Source organism: Lepisosteus platostomus, chromosome 1 (genome assembly GCF_059453375.1).
Source record: "Lepisosteus platostomus isolate fLepPlt1 chromosome 1, fLepPlt1.hap1, whole genome shotgun sequence".
Taxonomy (NCBI): Eukaryota; Metazoa; Chordata; class Actinopteri; order Semionotiformes; family Lepisosteidae; genus Lepisosteus; species Lepisosteus platostomus.
Genome location: NC_142611.1, coordinates 50100295 through 50121870, shown reverse-complemented (window position 1 = coordinate 50121870; position 21576 = coordinate 50100295). Strand labels below are relative to the sequence as shown.

The following is a 21576-nucleotide window of genomic DNA, read 5'->3' as shown; positions in this document are numbered from 1 at the left end:
TTTCTACTGTACTTTCTGCCCTGGCTCCTACCTGTTGAGTATCCCAACAAAATAGACTGAGAAAAAGACTACAAAAATTCAGGTGAGAGGTATTTCTGTTTTTGTTTCAGTGTAATTTGTTCTTAAACACAGAAATAAAAAAATAAAAAAATGGGAAAACTACACCCTTTCAGTTCACACGATAGAAAAAAATATTAAATATATACTTGTAAATCACAATGAATATGAGTTCGGAAGTACACAAACCAGCAGAGACATTCATTTGGAACACAGGTTGAGCATTATGGTGCAAATGTTGTCTGAGTCTGGGCTGTGTCATTAGCCAACAGACTGGGATTGGCCAGGTAGTATCGCACCATAGAAACACAACCGGGACTGGATCGGCCGTGATAAGTCCAGCACCTGTGATTTTTCATAGTGTATCAGTGACCACATCACTCCTGCCGTTAATGCTAACATTCCCCTGTGCACTAGAATTCGGACCAGGACAAACGATAGGCATTTTGACAAGTGAAAGGAAAGTGTACACACTTCTCATGTCCCAAGTTACTGACAGAAGGGCAGTACGAAAAAATCAAGACAGTTAGGCTACTGCAATGCCATAGTGGGTTGTTATGCTAATAAAAATTACATACTTCAGTATGGCCAGAAAACTGCATAAGCCAAGTAAAACTACTCTTCAATAGCATAACTATTGCACAAGCTCTCTATGGAAATTTAGAGTGCACATTAGGGTTCATCTAGGGATGTATTAAACACTGAACGGACTAGCTCATTTTATGATTTCTTGGCTATACATCTCTTTGTTGTGTGTACAGGCCAGTTCCTAATCTGAGACCTGCTGATTCAGGCCTTCTTATTCTGCTGAAGACCAGATCATACGCAATGAACAGAGCTTCCTTATGTGCAAGACCATGTACATTTTTCTATTGAGCTTTAGAAAATGGAGTCACTTGTACAGTCCACTTAACAACAACTAGGAAAGTAGGATAAGATCTGGCCCAATGAGCCATTGTGGCGTGAATATGGAAATTACCTACCTAATTCAAAAATAAGTTTAGAAAATTAAATTAATAAGCAATTTAAATCAAAACCTGCACTATGTTCTGTATTTTGTTCAATTTAGCACACGTAAAGATGCGAATTAAAAAAATGCACTCTATAAAACATAAGCAAGCAAACGTTTTCCCTTTCCCCCCCAAAAAAAAAGCTATGTAATATGTGCAGATGTTTTATAAAACAGTCTTCATTTATTGCTGTTTTGTGTGTACTTCTACATGACCCATCATGGAATTAAATCTCCTCGCTTACAAAGTGTACTTTTGTTTTTGACTGTATTTCCAGCAATGATACAGCCCATGATACTTACATCTAGCAACTAAGTTGTATAAGCTTGGGGAAAAAAGACAAACATCCTATTAGACCACAGCTCAAATACTGCATACTAATGTAATCTCAATGTCATGAAATTCACCACTGGCAACTTGCTGAACCCAAATTAGATTTGTTTACATACATCAGGCCAAAATATTGATTTCTGATGACCTGTTCTTATCTCCAAATTTAATTGGGTTGTGACATAGCACAGATATGTTTTAATATACTCTATTTGCAGTATATGTGATTCTAATTCCCTGCCTTAAACTAAGGGGAAAGGCCATAAGAAAAAGTAGTGTTGCATACCTTTTTAAGGGGCAGCAAAATTCTGCTGGGAGTTGTCCGTCATGGTGGCCACAACAAGCAAGAGCTATTGGAAGAGCTAGGTGGAGACTGTTTGTACTGAGCCCTGTTCTGATGAACAAGGCTAACATCCTTGTCTTAAATTTGTAGTGAGCTTCAACTGGAGCAAAAAGCACAAAGAATTAGCAGTGGTTCACTGTTAGGCTTAAACAATGAGGGCTCTTGTTGTCAAGATCATTTTTTTCTGTACAGAATAAACATGGCTTCATGGAAACCCAGTTTCCAGGTGTAAAGACAACATTCCAGGCGAAAACAGATGTGTAAACATATATTGTCAACCAAATGTAGAGTGTCTTACCATGAACAAACCTTTTAAAGCCCTTTGAAAATCAGGATAAGACACTCAGTATAGCGCAATATAAGTAACAGAAGGAGCTGTTTAGCAATGGAGAGGACTTTGCTTAGCTGTGTGGGTTAAAGAGCCCCTCTGAGGAGGAACCTATTGATTTTAATTACACAGAAACAGCCCATGGGGACAAAAGGACTTTTGCTGTTTACTTAGCCATTGCAGCTCTCTGTGATTGTGCAGGCTGCGATAAAATCAGTCCCCTCATTATTACCATAATAAGGAAAAAAAGTGCTTTGGGCCTTACCTTTTGTATTTAAAGATGAAGAATGGACGGGGAAAAAAAGAAGACGGTTTCCAGGACTTCAGGCTTCAAAATGATTAGCGGCAAACTTTAAGGAACCTTTTTGGTTTAATTGAAATCCTAGACACCTCTACACTGTGTTAAAGAGAAAACACTTTACCTACAGGATTTACTTTTATATTAGGAAATGTTGCACAGAAAACTAAACTTTCCCCCCCCCACAGTAATATTACAAAATATACTGCAATAATACATTCATTAATATTAAATCCGAAGGTCAGATGATAGATTAAATTTGAGCTTTCTGCTCGTACATGTTTCTCCTCATGTAGGTGTCATTCTCAGTGGTCTCCCTTGATATACATGAAGTCAAGTTTAAACTTTATGGTTTAAATTAGATTGTAACCTGATTGAGGAGGACAAGTTTAGTTGACAGCTTTATATTGTAATTATCTTTCTTTATATTAATATATATAGACATCTTACAAGAGAAGTATGATTTAAGGTATGGATAGATGCATTATAGAATTTCTTCCTAATTAAAAAAAGAAACCAAGATAAATTCTACTGTGAGGAACACATGCATAAGAGGTTGGGCTTCTCAATTAAGTACAACCTTCTTTCTGCATTCTGAGCAATTATTCTGGTATTGCAGCCTAACCTTCAAATTCTGTGGAGGCTAGCCATCTGCAGAACGCAATCTCGTGTCAGGCAAACCACCCTCCTCTAACTTGAGTCAGACACCATGTCTAACAGAGTGAAATTGACCTGTATTAAGGCCTCTTCACTCTAGCTAAATTATTTGATCATAGCCCCTGACATCTGTTTGGGTCAGTAATTGGTTGTTTATAGGAGCAGAGGAGAGCCACCACCAGCAAGACAATGAAGGCAAGGGACAAACATGGAGGGCATGCAGACAAGTCCTCGCCGACCACTGTCTGCACAAGATAAGCAATGCAGATCAGCTGTGTTCACTATATCTCCCTGGCTAGGCCTAATAATCCCTTTTAGCAGTCGCTCACAGCTACAGCATGCTATGCAGAGGGCTGGGAACTAATACGGAGAAGATTTCAGGTGTATTACGTCCCTGAAATCTAAAACACAGTTTGTAGAATTTGGTAGATTTCACCGTACAATTACTTTCAAATGTCAATTTCATGGCAGTCCATGGGGGAGAGAATGGGAGATAGAAGATACTCATAATGTAATGTTTTTTTGGATCAGGATGGTTGGGCATTTGGCTCTATCTCACACAATGGAATTTGAAGCGCTGTATAGGTACCTGAGGATATTTTAACCCCTTAAATGACAGTGTACCAGTGTAAAAGTGTGAGTTTGCAATGATTCAAAATAACACAACAAAGTCTGAACTGAGGTTGTGCAAAAAGGACAAGATGTTGCTTTGTGTGTATTTTATTTTTTTCTAGTAGCTACTTTTATTACTATTAAGTATTGCTTGCGTTTAAAAGTCAGTTCACACAATAGCATGTTCATAAGTCTGAAATAACTTTAATTGAAAATAAAAAGATTGTCACCCAAAAATTGTCTTCAGCCTTCAAATAAGGAAATGTAATTTCTGTTTTAATTCTAGTATAGTTTACATTATACTATACTAGTAAAGTATACATTTCAAAATGAAACATTTTTTAAGCACTTCAGGTCCTTGTGTGATGTGCTCCAGTTCATATAAAGCAGTATTTGCCCATTGCACAGCCTAAAACAACTTACAGAGTAACACCTACAAAAAAGTTTACATTAAAAAACGTTAAAAAAATTCTGAATATTGATTTATGGCAGTTACACAGAAAATCCTTCAACCACTTTGCTGAAACAGAGTTACGCTCAGACTTATTCCAGTGACCATTTGTTAACTTTTAACTTAGATCTCTTACCTTAAAGCCTCCCATCTCTCATCTGATAAAGACTTCTAGTAACTCTGAAATGCACTTTAACATTGACTCCTCCATAACTTTATTTTTTTAATTTGTTTGAAAATTCCATGGCTCTTTACCATTGAACATCGCAAGGTGCATGATCAGATAAGTAACAACTTGAATATCTGCAGATATATATACAAATACACACAATATGGATGAACATTAGTTTTTCTGCTATATATGCTCTATAACCGTTAATTTACAGGAACCACTACAATACAAAATATTCCATTCTAATAATACTGATTTAATTATAAATACACAACAACACATGTATGCCATTATCAACACACACCTAGACATTTGCACTTTTGTGTATGTGTGCTTCACACATAACACATATCCAGATATTAACCTGATATACTGCATTCACTATATAGACAGTTGTAAACACTGAGTTCCTTTAATGAATGAAGCCTTTCTTCCCTGACTCCCCAAAGCTTTTCAGACTTAATTTTCTGAAGATTGCTTGCCCATTCGAGAGGAGAAGCTCGATTCCTCTTATTCTTCAGAGCCCTAGCCTGCAATGAGATGTCAGGATTGTTCAGCAAAGCCTTCTGAATGGAGGCTTAACTACTAGTGGCTGCTTTTAACACATTGGTGTGAATTACTTGACTGGCGAAACTAAGCAGCAATTAGACACCTCTCTACCAAGCGGAAATGAGAAATTTGCTGTTTGGCCTTCAGATGAGTCCAGCTCCTGCTGAGGCTTTTGGCCTATCTGCCTTTATCAAAGCCACAGGCCAATTGGCTAAAGAAACAACATTTGTAGCTGGCATTCTGGAGAAAGACTTTCTAATTTTTTTTCTCCTTCAATTCTATTACACCAGTTTAACAGGGATTTACCAAGGGTGACAATGGATCCTACCAGTGCTGAACAACACAAAGTGCATGGGCTCTTGTATATTTGGAAAGACTATGTGAATGACAGTCTGTGTACTATACTGAGCCTTTTGCAGCGACATGAATTCTACCTGACATTTTTAGTGCAGTTAATTTAATCAACTTCTACTATTATCTGGACATGTTATTTTGACACACAGATCAAAATCATTTTTTTCAAAACCAATCCAGCATTAGGTTTCTACTTCTACTTCACCAGCAGGTCATTACAACAAAAAAATATTTTCACTCCACTTGTGGTCCAGTATGTCTCCATATTGCTTGTTTTTGTATATTATCCCATAAAAAAGCACAAAAAAACTTGTACATCAAGAATTGTGTATTTAAAAGTGAAATAGGTAGAGTTTCTTGAGACTGTCACTGAAGTATGAAAGAATGGCAGAAATTAAACTAAGTTTTTGCTCCATTTTAGTAAGGAAGGGTCAGGAGTAGCAATGTAAAACGTGAAGGCAAGTACTGTTTTATGTTGTTCTTATGGACTGTTTTGGAAAAACACCATCTAGTGAAATACATATATTATTCAGAGGAGAAAATGGAACATGTCAAGATGTAAATCCAAGCTTGGCAGCTAGTTTCATACACATATGTCTACACATAGAATTCTAATAAACATATTGAACAATTAATGCAATATGACCGGATTTTTACATATTAGTAAAATTATTTGTTTAATTAGGCTTCTTTCACCCATCAGCGAATGGTTCGGTTCTGGTTTAGCAGTAGCAAGGTATCAAGTGGATCTAGTGAAAAAGAATAATCATTTTTATGATTTGTGTTAAGAATTTGTTAATATCTAGCTCTCCAAATACTATAAATCTAATCATGTAGAAAAATGTCCCCAATTTCCTTATTTTAGGAAATTTAAGGGGATATTGTAATCACATCATAGTCAACTTCATCAGTTTCAGATTATCCAAGAGAAAGTTCTCTGGTGTTGCCTATCCAATGGTGTTACTCTGACCATGGAGATGTATTTGTAGTGTCAAGTGTACAGATGTGAGACTAATCAGTCCACTGTCTGCTTTTTGAAACAAAAACCATTGTGGTCTCAACCTTTCCATTTAGAAAGAAAGAAGAAAAGTAAAGGCACCACTGACTGCATGCTTTATTCTCTGACACCATCCATCTTTCCAAATTGATTTTTGATACCCACATTGACCTGGAAGGGAGACAAAGCGATAACTCTCTGAAAGTGGAAAACAATATTATTCCCACAAATATGAATTACTTGCCAGCAGGTTAAATCTAGTGTGCAATGAATTATGTGACTCTGGAGCTCTAATATTTCTCCTGAATTTTACAGAGTCGAAAGAGGGTTCATGAGCTTAGACAAGCACTTAACTACTAAAAATCAGTCCCAGAGTGCTCTCCTGGACATCTGCTGCACTGTTTGCGGTCCTACCATTGGCAGTCAATTTTGATTCCAGAGTCAGAACAAACAAACCAATGAATAAAAACATTCTTTCATTTTGTTGGTTACAGATTTCATTTGTTGGCTTTATTGTGTGCTCGTCTTCCTCCGAATTTGAGTATCTCTGCCATGCCACTCAGAACAAATAAAGCAAGGCAGGGAAAGCTGGAAAATTGTACACATGAGACCCATACATAATGAAATGATTCTTTGTCACATTGCATCTTTGTTGATCTCTCAAAACATGAAAATACTGAAGGGTTTTCAAGTGTCTGCCAGCCTACTTTTACAGTTTGTAACAGTGTTTGATTGGCAATCAATTCCAGTGATCGTCATCCTTTGAAATTCAAAGAAGTTATGAACCTGAGATTTAATAAACTATTTCATACCCCTTGAAGAGGACAGCATAATAACAGAAAAGAAAAATTGTCTTGCTAGAAATAAAAAAACATTATGATTTACATTATACTACATTTCCATAATATTCTTACAGATGAGACTGACTTTTATTTTGCCTTGTGTTGAGCATTTGTGTTATTCCTCTTTAGAATCCAGTGTAAAGTTGCAGCCATACAGTAACTCTTTCATCCGTACAAATTAGAGGAGCTATTCTCTTCTTATTGGAAGACTTTACGTTCTCCTCCAGCAGTGTTCTTAAATTTGCCAAATGTAATGCATATCGTTAAACCGTACCCTTTTTAAAGGATATACTGCATATTGCAGTTGTATCATCGAAGCAGCTGATAGTTAAGATTTCTAGCAAATTAAACTACAAGGTATGAACACTTACTGCATTTCTGCAGAATCACCAAAGAGTGCTGTGAAGCTACACGGAAAATGTCATCTTGAACTACTTCTAAAAATCTCTCACATTATGAGACTAAAACACCAACAGTTAGCAACATCAGGAAGCAAGTTGATACTTATGTTTCTTTGGCATCTGAGATGTGTTGGGCAAATTGGGTGAATCATTCAACATTCCCATAATTGTCTCTGAATCGATACCACCAAGTGTTAGATATGCATAATCACCATTGAATATGAACAAACTAGCTATGAAAGGTACTGTCTAAATTTTGGTAGAGCAGTGAGGGTGTGAAAACAGAACAGTAGCCAGTTATTACAATTTATCATTACAGTCAGGTTGGTACAAAAAAAAACTTGATTCATTCATAGAATTATCATAGAGCAGAAAAAAAATAGAAAAATTCAAAGCAGTCTACTTTTCAGTAAAGCTGACCCCTGCCAGTAGGTTCCACTTACTAAATGGGGCTTGGATTCCAGATGTTCATCTCTGTTTTAATTTCAAATGATACATTGACAGCTTCCAAATGTATAGTATGTGTTGGAATTTACAAAATAACCTTTTACACACATGTATAATATACTTTTCTGTTTTATGTACTGTATAATTATTGAAAATAAATGCTAAAATTATTTTTTCTAAATGAATTGTACCACTGTAGCTCTTTTATACTGTTAATATGAATGTAGCAACACCTTATTTTAATTGTGAGCTTTTTATACTGTAATTATGATGCAGCAGAGCTGGAAAGTGCCATGTCTGTAAGGCAGACTGAGATATCTACTTACTTGGTACCAGCAAAGGCAAGTGGAAAGGTGAGAGCTGGGGATGCTTTCTGCAGGCAGACAGGGAAGCCACTTGCAGCCATGCTGAAAAGGGCAGGGGAATCAGTGCAGCCAAGCAAGGCAGGAAAAACAGGAAGCTGCACAGTCCAGCTGGTCTGGTTGGTCGCTGTGAGGGCGTAGCGAGAACGGGTAAGATGGGGATCCAGCTGGCAGCACGGTTCCATCTCAGGATCTGGCAATCGGGCTGATTCAGGCAGAATCCTAAATGTTTTACAGGCTGGTTGGTGCAGGAACCATTTCCATAATTCAGTAGGAAGCTCAATGACAGAGCGCCTGACCCTACACAGAACAGAATTGAAGTACCTTGGAGCTGATGAGATAATTACCTATTAAGAGGGTGCGGGTGCCATGGACAGCCTTTCCGAATGAGTTCTCCCAACACTGCATGCGAACGCAACTGCTTGCCATAGAGAGGGCTGTACGCATCGGCATAACAATAACGAATTAAGATAAAACATACATTTAATTTATAACGCATTTTAAAGGTGCTTTTGATTTTTTAATTGTGGGGTTTGTTGTACTTTCACTACTGAATTGATGAGTGCTAGCCAAGATCTAATTTGGGAAGAACAGCTAAAAGGACAGCATTAGGACAACTAGTTTGTTTAAGGCATTTATAAATCGTAGCATTAGAGGGAAGGGAGAGCTGGCTAAAGTGGCCAATACTGAAACATTTCTGTCATGTGACATGTGATTAGAAAGTGGCCATACTTGGCCATCCTCACTTTTCACTCTGTCACGACCTTTACACTCACACCTACCTCTTCTTTTCTGGTATCATCCCTGCAATGTAGGAATGTGTGGGAATTGTCCATTACATTAAATTAATCAGCCTGACTTTGGCATCTCAGTTTTTCCACCAAGAAGTTACTTTCAATCTGGCCTAGTTTCTCAAAGAAATTACAAGTTTTGTCTAAGCGTAGGTTAAGGCTTAAAATACAATGTGCATAGAGAGATTGTTATGTTTTCCTTCCAAAAAAAGTAAAAAAGGAGGTTCGCTAAATTTAATCGGCGCATCATGTTATCTATCAAGTAAATTACAAAGTGTTCCCATCCTGACTGAAACAAGTGCAAACATCGAAGTCACTAGTGATGTCATGTTACAGCTGCTGCTGTAGTTGGGTTTATGCATTAGTGTTTCCTTTTGCAAACATAATGGGAGGGGGGGGGAACAGAGAGATGTCACTGGACTCACATGACAAAGAGCTGCCATTATGTAACTGTGACAGAATGCCTCCACAGGCAATTTCTAAAAATTATTTAAACAATGTAATAAGTGAAATGTCACCGTTAACTAATTATGTTTATGCTAATTGATAATTAGCCTCTTAATGGAGACTGTCTTAATTAACAATGGCTGTGAAAATGTGCACGAGAGAGAGCAAGTCCATAAATGAAGCTAGTAATTGCCAGCTTCCAGTGATTAACATAGATTTATTGGGCTTTTACAGCTTTTGTTTAATATTAGGATGACTCGAAAAATTCTCTCTGTATATATAGAGAGTGTTTTGCATAGCTAATCATTTACTGTGTTTTTAAAGAGCGAGGACTTTTTATATATCCAACAGTACTTCTGAGTTTTACTTGCTATGCTTAATTAAAATACTTGAAAATAAGTGACAAAATTAATTTTGGTTGTTTAGGGCACATACATAGTATTTTTAGCAAGGATTAAAATTGGGAATTGTCATTATGACCCCCCTCCACTATACACTAAAATTTACAAAGCTCCTTTGTACACACTGGACATATTTTTTCCTGGGGCATATTTACTATAGCAGAAATGCGCATGACTCAATGAAGCATTTGAGATAAGGAATCCCATTGCACTAATCAATAGATGCTACTTGATTTTTAATTATTGATGACTCACACCAGAGTTTGTATTATTTCTGCTTCTCTTTAATATAAAATCAGTATACCTGTTAGCTTTCTAAATAGTTTTTGCATTTGTACTTTTCTATTAAATCTGTTTTTTAAAAATGTGCATTTTGTATAGTAATTATAAATGGATAGCATTCACAACAGCTTTTAATAATTTCTGTTATCTCGATTTCTCCCAGTAAATAGAAATTAGAAAAAAAAACAGGAATCTGGAAAAATTAAAGAGTTTAATGCTTTTAAATACTAATGAATTATTAGACTTTTTAGAACGCTCACTTTTAATCTGTTGAAATGAAAGTTATACCAGCATCTAACTGGTTTAACTACGGAACAGATTAAGTCATCTGTGGGCTACAAAGAACTGGTCACACATTTATTAATCCTAGGTGTTTCTTGTCTGAAGGTGTGGAGGAAAATTTTCAGAAGCTGAAAACATTCCGAGTCACCTTGAAGTACAGTATGAACAGGAATGGCCAAAAAAGAAAATGAACATGCTAGAAAAGCACTAGGTAAAAATAACATCTTTAATGCTGTTCTTGTGCCTTTCAACAGAAATCTGAATCATCTCCAACACCTGAGAAACACAGTATGATTGCAAGCTGCTCTTCTTGTGTTTGATGCATGGATCCTATCTTTTAGTTAGTAATGAGATGGACAAGTACCTTAGGAAGTTTATTATGAAAACCCCAATTCCATAAAAACGGGCAACAGCTTTTCCCCTCAGTACATTTAAGCTCAATCACAACCAAATACCATCCATGCTATGATACATTTTCTGAACTGCCCATAAGCATGTTTGTCTTGGGGGCACAATTTCACTACTTAAAACCTCAAGCTGGACAGATAACCCCTTCACCCCTTCACACATTGGAGTTAAACCCCCTAAGCCATTGTTAAAGTGAAGCGGTTTGACATTTAAGAAAAAAGTAGGTCATGGGCCATCCTGGTTAATGAAAGAATGCCATTTTTCAAAGTTTGACTTTTATTGTCGCTAGAGATTACACCAGACAAGTGTGGAGTTCACTACCTAAAACTTTTTAAAAATCAGAATAGTCTAAAATTCATAAAGCAGAAAGTACAAATTTCCTTGATGGGAGTTGTAATATGATATTCCCAAAATCAGAAGTATCAAAAGGCAGATAAGACCTAGGGAAAATGTGGGCAGCATGCCAACAGACTGCAGTGTTGCATGCAGGCAGGGGCCCAGATCAGTCTGCCCATCCAGCTGCCTTTCAAAGAGGCAACCAATCTTCTAATTGAGCTCCCAGTTTAGCAGCCTATTAAAGGCTTGCTTCTCCCCTAGACCGGTGCTCTGCCATTGAGTGCTACCAGGCTGCCCCAATTCTCCAGCAGCCTCCTGCTACTCCATGGACTTTCCCCTCAAACAGCTTTCAGATTCACCGGGTTGTCAGGCTAGCTGGACACCCTGTCTACTCTGTCTTGCTGTATACCCACAATCCGAAACCCCCAGAGAATCCCAAAATCCTGCAGTTTACCTGCCCACCGCGGCATCACTCTGCAGTACACGCACAGTAACAGTCCACAGTTAAGAATCTCACATGATTCCACCAAGATATTGCCTACTCAAGTCACAAGCGTGTCGCAGTTATTGCCACAAAGATGCGCAACCAAACACTTTAATACTCTGAAAGTGAACGTGTTTCAATCATTAGTCTCTCGAAGTGATTTGACTTGGTTGAACACGAAGCATGTTTCTGTTCCAAAATGATCATATGTGGGGAAAAACAAATGCATATTATATTTGAGTATACATATATCAAAGTATTACTGTGACAGTAGTCTGTCATTGTTTCCAACTAAACACGTACAAGCAAGGCGAGTTCAGATTGCCGAGTTCGTTTTTACGGCGCGGGTGGAAATGTTCCCGTCCTTACCCGGTTCGTTTCACACCATGTGGGTAAACACGCGGACTGTAAAAAAAAAAAGATTCGAGGAGAAAATATAAAAGTCTATTCTAACCAGAAAATAAAGAGCGCTTACATGTAAAGGAAGAGGGAAGGAAAAAAACACCTTACATTTTAAATGAGGCTGCGTGCAGAAAAAGCCCAGTTCTTGTTCGCAAGAGGGGGAAGGTCCTAAGAATAGGCCGGGCGCCGGTAGAAGGCTAATTATATGCCTGTGAGCCAGCCAGAGGATTATTCCATTCTTAATGGACTGAGGGAGAGGAATGTATTCCAAATGTCCAGATATTAACTGAATACTGAAATTATTATTGCTTCTACTGTTTGTGTATGTGTGTCCAAGTAGTATGGACTATAATGAATGTTATGTGATATGTGTTGTCCTGTGTGTTTAAGGTTTTTTTTCGTGTGTGTGTCTGTCTTAGTAATGGTACGTCCCAACCATTAATAAGAGATTGGGAAGGGCTTGTGGTGTTGGATGTGTTGGTGTAAGGAGAGGAAGTGGTGAGTGTGAAGTGGTGGTGGTGGTGGTGGTGGTGGTGGTGGTGGTGGTGGTGGTGGTGGTGGTGGTGGTGGTGGTGGTGGTGGTGGTGGTGGTGGTGGTGGTGGTGGTGGTGGTGGTGGTGGTGGTGGTGGTGGTGGTGGTGGGAATGTATTTATTTAATCATAAGGCTTATTGAGTGGTTTTTTTGTGTAAGATGGAAGCCCTTGTTTGTGTATACAGTGTGAAGACAAAGAACCTGTGAGGAAAGGGGAGGTGTACTCTACAGCTTGTTTTATTGGGTACCTATGCTACCCACATAAGGTGTTATGTATGTATATACTATATATGCAAGTGCACTTGCTTATATTCTCATAGGTCATAAATAAAAATTGCTTGTATAAAGCAAGCATTTTTTACTTGTTTGTAGGCCTCTACATCACATGGCAGTTACATCCCTGTGCCCACAGTAATTTTTGTGAAGTACAGTGCCACATTCTCACTACTAAAATTAATCTGATAACTTGGTTTCCTTTCTTCAGTTTGAAATAAAGGTCTGCAATGACTTGCTTTTAGAATTAATAACTTTGATCACAACTCTGTCTTTGTGCCAAGCCAGAAAATCAACTTGTAGCTCATACCTTTCAGATTTAGTATTTTTTCTCTTGTTTTTATTTCCTTTTGTGATGTGGGGACAAGAAGTTAATACAGTGATCTATACTAGATTTTACTAGTGCATTGTGTAGTTTTTGCATAACATATTGCATCGATGTGACCTAATTTGCAGTATAGATGTCAATTGACATAGAATTGCAAATAGTTAAAATTAGAAAAATATTGTCTTAGATTCTGAGACTTTCTGAAGCAATGTTTTACTTTCTATTTTTCTTTATGCAATACAGTGTCTTACAAACTGTATCTATAGGCTTTGACTCTTGAGAAAACCTCACGTTTACCTTGGTTAGAAAGGAGAATGATGTGGCATTGATTGACAATGATACGCATAACCTCACCTTGTCAGTGTATTCTGAAGCTTGTATAATTGTTACAAAGCAGAACATCTTGCTTTAATTATCTGTGCTAAATCTCATACTCCTCTGTTTCACTCAGCTGATTGAATTTGACACAAAGTAGAGTACTTATCTGCAGTAGAAACAAAATGACAAACCCACATTGTGTAATATTTGAAAGGAAATGCCAATTTAGTGTTCTTGATACTAGCCAAACCTACTGTATCTTTCAGCAGTGACATCCCTGACCATAGTATGATGTAAAAAGGAGCTTAATTTTATAACAAAATGTAATTGTTGCATGAGAATCATTAAATGACCAATCACAAGTAGCAATATGTAGTACTACAGTATATTAAGATTCTGTAGTGTGTCTTTATTAGAGAGCTACACTCTCACCACCCAGCCATGAGATGCAAAATACAGGATCATTTCAACTACGGATTAGCAACATGCAAGACAGACAAGGGACATGTGTCTTGGAGACAGTTAAGTTCATATGTCTAGGTTAAGGAATGTTCAGACATCACTTTGCATCTTTTTCTGGTCCTCTCAAGACCTCAAATATTTACAGCTTCGGCCATCCACCAGGAACAGCCTGTGTTTTAACCTTGACTGAGACCTTCCCTTGGTGCCTTGAGCTACGAACCCTTCTGCTTTGTCTTGACCTTGTCTTGGGATTATGTCCTTGGCTTATGTCCTGGTTTATTTCAAGAAATGGCTGGATGGATTTGGATTAATCAGCCACTATGCATGGGCTAGACAGGCAGAATGTCTACCTAGAACAATTGTAACTTCTTATTTTCCAATGTGTTGTAAAACATTCCCCTCAGGTAAGCGGTATACTCCGATTCCCCCAAGTATGGGGAAACTTTGGAAAATTTATTTTTCCTCAATGTATTTCATTCCAAATTGGGAAGTACAGTATTGAGAGTGAATTTAATTTTTTCTGCAAGTCATTCTACTCAAGCATATTGGAGCTATAGCATATTTGTGGACTCTTTAAAAATTGATTTATAAACAAGAAGTTAAACTCGGCTGGGCTTCTTAGCAATACTGAAGATTATTTCAAATGTGAAATAACATTCTTAATTCCACCCTTTTGATAGATCTTTTTGGAATTGTCATGATTTCTTTTGAAAGGTTCCATGTATTACTTCTCTATCAACTCCCACTAAGACTGTTGGCTTAATTAGTATTAACTTCTGCTTGATTTTTTTTTATCCTCTTTAATCTGATACATTCCACTGTCCAGGTGTTTTCACATTTTCAGGGTTTATCCTGCTAAATCTCAGGCTCAGGTGCTGATAAATCTAATGCCATGACCACTGCTCCAGAGCACAAAAGTGATAATGGGCTGCTCTCACTGCTTGCTAAAAGGTTGAGGTGCTGCCACCTGGAAATCTTCCAAGTGTCACACTTGCTACAGCTCCTTAAACTAGCTGGGCAGGTCATCGGGTACTGTGGAAATGTCCTAGAAATACTGTACAATTGCTTTTTTCCCCATAGCTTATCAACACCCCTTGTTCTGCACAAACAAAATAATACCTCTTCTAATGTTTATCAGACACAGGGATAAATCTTAAAGAATGAACATCTACAACACATTTCAGCCACTGGGGACTCTGCTAGTGACCCCTACTTCAGGATGTGTGTTGTCCCTTCATCCTTGTCCTTGACCACAGTCCTGGCTTTTTCATCTTTTTTTCTCCCTGAAGTGATAGATATTGGTTCCTTCCCCCCCCCCAAAGGATGAACAAAGGCTGCTTTCACGGTCCCTGTTACCTGACAGGAATCAATATCTATTACAATGTAATGTTGCTACATTCATTACTGGTTCTACTCAAGTCAGCTTTTGTAGGCATTGCTATAGCTCCAGCAAGATGGTCAATACTGGGTTTTACCACACATGATTTGGTTCATCTTGCTGTGAGACTAGAAAATAAATGCCCTTACTTAGTGGTTAGTGGATCACATCTGCTGAATGGTGGGGATTCCAATCTTATTTTTTTCATAAAATAGAGAAGTTTTGCATGAATAGATTTTTAACATCCTTCTTCTGTAACTTCCCACAGTTACTTACAGTAGATATTCTTCTAAATGCCTGCAGAGGGTGTGCAAATGTGCTTGCCACTACATCTGCAAAAGGAACCCTTAGTTATACATGTATACTGTAGAACTTGGATGTTTTGGAATCTAAATGAACTGATAATTACTCAATATTTTCATCTTTTAATGTGATCTGTTTAGTTTATGGGCAACATGGTGGTGCACTTGTTGGCATTGCTGTCCCACAGCACCTAGGTTCTTTAGAGAAACCGATAAGATCCTTGGATGAATTGGCAACAATTGTATATGGCCAATAAAGTGATCTTATCAGTTTCAACAATATGGCTGGGCAATCCTTTTAGTAAAGTACTGTCCCCTTTTCACAATTTTAAATGTTCTTCCACATGAGTTCCATTTGTGTCCTCAGTTTTTTCACTTTTCATTCTGAAAATATCAATCTTGCTGAGAATAAAGGCTTTGAAAATTAACATCACAGAACATAGGCAGACATCTCTGGAAGTCCTGCACAATGTCATTTCCTGTAAGATCCAACTCGAACTTGTACAGGCATCTTGTGTGACAGGAACAGAATTACATTTCAGAATAAGATAACCGAGTGAACTCCAGATGTCTGGAGACCTGTTAAACCAGGTACAGTTGGATGACTGTTTAATTGGCTTGGTAGTGAAATTCATGTATTGATCTAGGTAATGAAACTAATCACTTTGCTTACATGAATAACCAATACCAACCTGTTTTGAAAGGCGGTGCTTCACCACACAAACTAAAGATCCTTAAAAGGTCGTTTTACCTTTGGTCACTTTTCTACTTGTCACATCGATGTGTATACTTCTACTGTTTTGTTTTGTTTTTTAGAAATCCTTATGTACTATACTACTACTTTTATAAATGATCCTTGTTTTTCTGCCTGAAAAATGGATAAAACTGTTTTGGTCTTGAGTGTTGCTTAGCTAACTGAATATAACAAGTAAAATGACTCTCTCAATCATTCTCACAGAAAATGTTTATTTAAACAATAGCTGACAAGCACTTGGAACACAATACTGTATTACCTTTAACCTATGACCTACCATAATATACTGTACACATGCTCCATTTATCAAAGACCTTCACTGAGACTCAAGTGTCTCCTTTCAACTTAAGTCTGAACTATATTTTTTCTAATAATGTGACAGACCTTTAAATGAAGGAGTGAATTCACTACAACGATAAAAGAGTAGCTAGAGCTCTGTGCCCCCTACTCAGCTTATGCCAACAGCAATAAAATCACTGTTTATTGGACTTTATACAGTAGTCAAATAAAAGAGGGATTTACGACAAACAAGAATAACTTGTTTTGGTAAACCTGTTTAGAGGGGTCTATAAAAAGAAAGCAATCAGCCCTGGAGTTTTTTTACTTTGTATGATAGCAGTAGGAAAATACCATTACATACAGTAGTATAATAGCACACCTGAAGCAAACAATATAATGATTAGTCTATTAATCTAGACTTAAATTCAGGGTGTTTATAAAATTACAATTTTACTCTTGAGGAGTGCATGTTCAATTACTTTTGAAAGTAAAAACAATAGGAAGTATTATGTAGAGCTACAAATTCCTTGGTGTATGTAAATGCTGGAAAATCTTAATAAAATGTCTGGTTTCAATTAGACCTCTGGGAAAACAGTGTTACTGAATCCTCCGAATGCCAAGTCTTTCATCCATACTTATTTTTCTAAGTAAGTCCTCCTGTTCAGTGATCTGCTTTTCAGTTGTTTGATGGACTTTTTTTAAATTTTCAATATTTACAGAATGCACATCTAGGCTAAAATGGGTATTTTCAAGTTGAAAGCATATAAAATTGCCTGTCTGGAGTAAGTCCAGTGAACAGTAGCCCTGTACATTCTTGGACTTGAAGAAATGTCTTGCTCAAAATAAGTAACAAGTCTTTTTAGTCTTGAACAGAGAAGACTGAAGAATGAAGCACTCACATTTCTCAAAATTACTGACAAATCAACTTGGTAAATTGCTTCAGTATCAACCAGTTTATATTTGGAAATACAAACTAGAGGATACAAGTGGAAACTACAGGAAAATGCATTTGAAACAGACAAAAGAAGGCTCTTTTTAACACCGAGTTGAGGACGTCTTGAGTGACGTTGATACCCTGGCATTTTTCAAGAAACTTGTTAGATTTGATCCTCCAATCACTCAGTTATTAAAATTGAATGAGTTTGATGGGCTCAACTGATTCTCATCCTAGACCTTTCCTTTGTTCTAGCTTTCAGTTATTTGGTAAATGTGTTTTGAAATTTGACAGTCTTCACATCACAACATCCAATGCATTTTCTCTTCAACTAAAAAATTAAATGCTTTCGATTTACCTTTTGTTTAATCTCAAATCCTAGTACTCTCGGGCTCTTAAATTGTCCTGAAATAGTTTTTTTTCATTGAATTTTTATTGACAGTATTTCATTTTTGGTATCTCTTTCCAGATTCAAGGGGGGCATGACCTTCACTTTTGTGTGATGTCATGTTTTGACCTCTTTATTTCATCTGTGCAGTTTTTTTTTGTCCACTGAAATGTCTGTTGTATAGACTAACCATGTGCAGTTGATCTACATTTTCAAAAATGTAGAAATCTTGTGCTCCCTTTAGAGGTGTGATGCCATTGGATTTACAACCAACCCTCCTTTGTACTAATTAAGCTGATAGGACTCTTGGTTCCAATGCATTTAAACTACTTCAGACGTGGCACATTACACAATTTAAGGCCCCTTCCACAAGTGCTAGAGGAGATACCAGGCCAGTGTGCATAAATCCACCCAATCTGTAATCAAAAAGATGGTAGGAATGCTGAGCATGTATAATAGATGTATCTTGTCATTGCTGTGGGGCTCCGCAGCTCCTCACTTTAAGGGTGGGTGATATTTATCGGCAATGCAGAATACTGAATTGCATACTGATTGAAGAGCCTTAACTCCGGGGTGACATGGAAACTAACATCGCTGACAAAATACAATCAAAGGTCCTCGTTTGGAGGGAACAAAGGGAGGTAGAAATCCTGAAGGCAGGCTTGTGAAGGCCAAAATGTCTTATCTTTTCGTATGCCTGCACAGACAATTACTAACAAGCTTCAGAAAAATGCACCCTTTAAGATGTATTTTACCTGCTTCCTGTGTAAAAAAAAAAAAAAAAGTCATGCCACTGCAGGTGGTGATACTATGGGCTTCAAAGGAAAACACTATGAATATTACCAGCAGTCATCGCACCCTGCAGCTCTCAACTGGCAACCCACTGAAGCTCAGCAGCTGTGAGCCTGGTCAGTACCTGGATGGGACAACTCCAGGGAAAAAAAGGTTGCTGCTGGAAGAGGTATTAGAGGCCAGTAAGAGGTGCTCACCCAGCGGTCTGTGTGGGTCCTAATGCCCTGGTATAGGGAGGGGCACACTATACTGTGAAAAGGTGCTGTCCTTTGGATGAGACATAAAACCGAGGTCTTGACTCTGGTCATTAAAAATCCCAGGGTGTTTCTTGGAAAGAGTAGGGGTGTTACCCTGGTCTCTTGGCTGATCATGGCCTCCTAATAATCCCCACGTATAAATAGGCTTCATCACTTTTTTCTCCTCCCCACTGATAGCTGGTGTGTAGTGAGTGTACTGGTGCACTATGGCTGCTGTTGCATCATTCATGTGGGGCTGCACATTGGTTGTGGTGGAAGAGAGCTCCCATTACCTGTAAAGTGCTTTGAGTGGAGTGTTTAAAACTGCTTTAGAAATGGGTATCATGGGTAATATTTTTTTTTACCTCCTTGTTTAGATAACCTGACCTGGTTTCAGTGATAACTGGAAATTGATTGCAAATTATTCCAGTATTTCCCTGGAGGTAATCTCTAAAAGTTTGCATGGTATCCATTAAGGGGTATTCACACTGCAATCTTATTTTTACACCAAATGTTCCATTCTGTTTTGTATTGGGATTCTCAAACTCTTCTCAATCAAGACGGTGTGGGAAGTGTACATACTATACATGACATGCTATCTACAAGGTGTCTTGTTTACTATACAATACAGCATTGTAGTTAACTGTGGAATTGGAAATCAGTTCATTTTGGTCTATCATACTTGTACCCAAAGCTTGTATTAGTTGGTCTGATGTTTAGATGAAAAATCCACAAGTTTGGATTTGTTTTCCCTCAGCGGTTTCTTTGTGGGGTGCTTAAAATATACTGTGGACTAACATAGCATGAATAAACCTTGAGTGTGAGGGGAATTTGATAACTCACAATTTTTACCATTTAACTTGCATTTTAAACAAAGCACTAGGAATTTCCATAAATCCTGAATTTTATTTTTTAATTGGATCTTGTAACCTATTTTAAGAACTTATTATTCTAGTATGCATTTTATTAATCACTTTATCTAATATAGGGTCACAAGGGAGCTGGAGCCTATGCTGGCAAGCATTAGACCTGATCAGCATCAACTTTGTTTGCCTATTAAATGTATGCACATCACAGAATAGAATACTAGCAACTGCACACAATCTAAGAAACAATCCTCACTTTAGTATTTATGTAATCTGAGTGGATAACGGATTCACTGAGTAACTTCATCTCCCTCTGCAAAGTAATTTATCTATTTTCTTAACCACTTCATGCAGTTCAGCATCACAGAGGAGCCAGAGCCTATCCTGGCAAGCAATGCACGCCAGGCAGGTTACACCCTGGGTGCGTCTCCAGTCCATTGCAGGGCACACACTCGCACCAGGACCAATTTTCCTGGAAGCCACTGAACCTACAATGTCTCGACTGTGGAAGGAAATCGGAGCACCCATAGAAAACGCATGCAAACACAGGGACAACACCCAAAATCCACACAGATGGCACACCAGGAATTGAACCCAAACTCCTAGTGGTGCCAGGCAGTAATGCTAACCACTACACCACCATGCCACCTAGTATCTGTTAATTTTACTTCATTCTTTGCTGTATCATGATCTATTTTGCAATACTTTGGAATGGTGTTCACCCTAAAAAGTGCTTAACAAATTCATAATTGATTGCATATGCTGTAAGTCAGTTATGGACATGACGCTTATACACAAGCTATTAATGAACCGAATTGTCTGTCTGTTGGGTTCCATGTTGCTTCATAATCTCATTTGTCCATCTGATGAAATTAATGCAATGCTGATTTGTTTCAGTTTTTCACTCTTGTTTTGAAGCTGGAAAAATGTATCTGTTCACCATAAAGATCTGTTTTAACGTAATCCAATAAAACTTTATTCTCTTTCATGGTGTTTTGCAGTTTCAAAACCGGTCTATACAGTAGTATATTGGACAAAATGAATTGTTCCAACACTTTCATAAATGAAAGCATTTTGTATGTTTGTGTGTATCCAGTTATTCATTTAGATTGTTGGGAAATTGATTTACACGTGCTTGTCATCTGCCTTACTCCTGTTGGTGAAGTTTAGCTCTTCCCCCCCCCCACACCGTTAGTGTATATCTGGGTGGCTATCTGCCCTTTAAGAAATATTCATGTCTTGATTTGTATGTCTAGTTCATGGGTTTAATTGGACTATTAAAATCAAATCCATGTTTATAAGGAGATGCTGATAAAACCCCCAAAACTGAATACCTTCAATTTTGTTCTGCCTCCATATCCTAAAACTACCTTTCTTGCTCTGTAATATGTGAGAATACATCCATTGTATTTTCTTATTCTGTGGTTTTAGCTTTTCATTTTCATTAAGTTGTGTGGGTGAATATCTAGAAGTTATCATTATGAATACATTTTCCTCCTGAATAAAGTATTTGGATTGTGTGCATTGTTGTGAGTTTATATAATAAACCTAGGTATTATCTGTAGTCCTAAAACTGTTCAAAGATCAGAGTCCCTTTAGAACAACAATATATGGAGTACCAGTTGTAAAACTTAATCTGCATTTTCTGAAAGGAGCATAGTCTTCAAGAGTTAATTGAGGAGCTAGAAAC

The 21576-nt window shown here is 37.6% G+C and overlaps 1 long non-coding RNA gene across 1 annotated transcript; it reads left to right on the top strand.

Annotated features, from left to right (window-relative positions):
- The first annotated feature begins 19396 nt into the window (after positions 1 to 19396).
- LOC148678054 (uncharacterized) lies at positions 19397 to 20874 on the top strand. The gene is made up of 2 exons (XR_015940738.1): positions 19397 to 19463; positions 20241 to 20874. It is a non-coding gene; the product is annotated as an uncharacterized LOC148678054 (long non-coding RNA).
- The last annotated feature ends 702 nt before the right edge of the window (positions 20875 to 21576 follow it).